Consider the following 1,559-nt stretch of genomic DNA (forward strand, 5'->3'; position numbering starts at 1 on the left):
CTGTTGGGGTCAAATTTTGACATTTGAAAGCCGTAAAAACATCCTAAATTAAATTTTTTAAGCCAGAAATTAAATGACTTTTCTTCTTTTCCTAAAGTGTTGATTGATGGTTGATGATCAACCAGTCAATAAAATTCATAGAAATAATTATGTGTGTATGTATGTGTGTACGAGAGGTCCAATCCGGTCCAGTTTCCTTCTTCCTCCCTTCCTTCCTTCCATCTGTCCTTCCTCCCTTCCTTCCTTCATTCCATCTGTCCTTCCTACCTTTCTTCCTCCCTGTCTTCTTTTCCGTCCTTCCTTCCTTCTTTCCTTGCATCTTCCTTCCTCCCTCCCTTTTGTGGAATTCGATGTTGTATGCATGTCAGGCAGCCACAACACCACAAAGTCCCCACGCCTGCGTAGAACCTTCCTTCTACTATGTGTAAAGATTCGGTACAACTCCTAAAAAGACTCTTGTATGTTTATTAGAGCTGCTAGGGCAATTTGAAGGTCCGCAGATGGAAATAATCCGATATGTTTGTTTCCTGTACTGGAAACATGCCTGTGATGTAAACGCGTATGCGACGTGAGCAGATCTGAGCAGACTTTTGCATTTTTACCCTTTTTAAGATTTCCACTCTGGAGGGTGGTTTCACTTTTTTGCGTTTTAAGCCCCAAAAACGCTGTCACGTCTAAACTAAAGACACATCCGATAAAATACTTTGCAGTTTTCACCTGCGAGCGTTGTCATGTAAACAGGGCCTTATACTTCATATCACAACCTTTTGACATCGTACTTAAGTTATTTGAGAAATTATATATGACGTAGTAGCTCCCAAGTCTAGAGGTTGTGATATGTAGCACAACAAACTAGGGTTAGGGTCACATGCTCAGTGGTTCCTTACACAGGACTACTCTCCTGAGACTGAAAATGTGATCACTGTTATTAGACTTTGTTTCCGTTTATAATCAAACTAACGTGACTAAAATCTTCATAATAAAGGAACAACATGAAAAATACCTGTTACACACACACACACACACACACACACACACACACACACACACACACACACACATATACACACACCACTATAAAACCACTGGCAGTCTCCACCTGCTCTCCTCTCTGACTTCACATCATACCATCACTGACATACAGTATATGTCTGTTTATACTGTATATGTGTTTAAAGACTCGTGTGTGTGTGTGTGTGTGTGTGTGTGTGTGTGTGTGTGTGTGTGTGTGTGTGTGTGTGTGTGTGTGTGTGTGTGTGTATGTGTGGGGGGAGGTTTGTGTGAGGTTCAGGGGTCCATCTTGTTTTTTCATTTGCCGTTCTCCGTGACATTTGTTCCTGCAGCTGAACATGTGCAGGACAATTTCTCGATTCTTCCAGCAGTGGACAGCTGCGGCGTGAATTACACTAAAGCTGCTGCTTTGGGGGGGATTAGGCTGGTCGCAGTGTGTGTGTGTGTGTGTGTGTGTGTGTGTGTGTGTGTGTGTGTGTGTGTGTGTGTGTGTCTCCTGGGACATGTTAACCCTGTGCAGTCAGAGGTCCTCCAGGTCTTGGACCAGG

This window comes from Scomber scombrus, chromosome 6, assembly GCF_963691925.1.
Source record: "Scomber scombrus chromosome 6, fScoSco1.1, whole genome shotgun sequence".
NCBI lineage: Eukaryota > Metazoa > Chordata > Actinopteri > Scombriformes > Scombridae > Scomber > Scomber scombrus.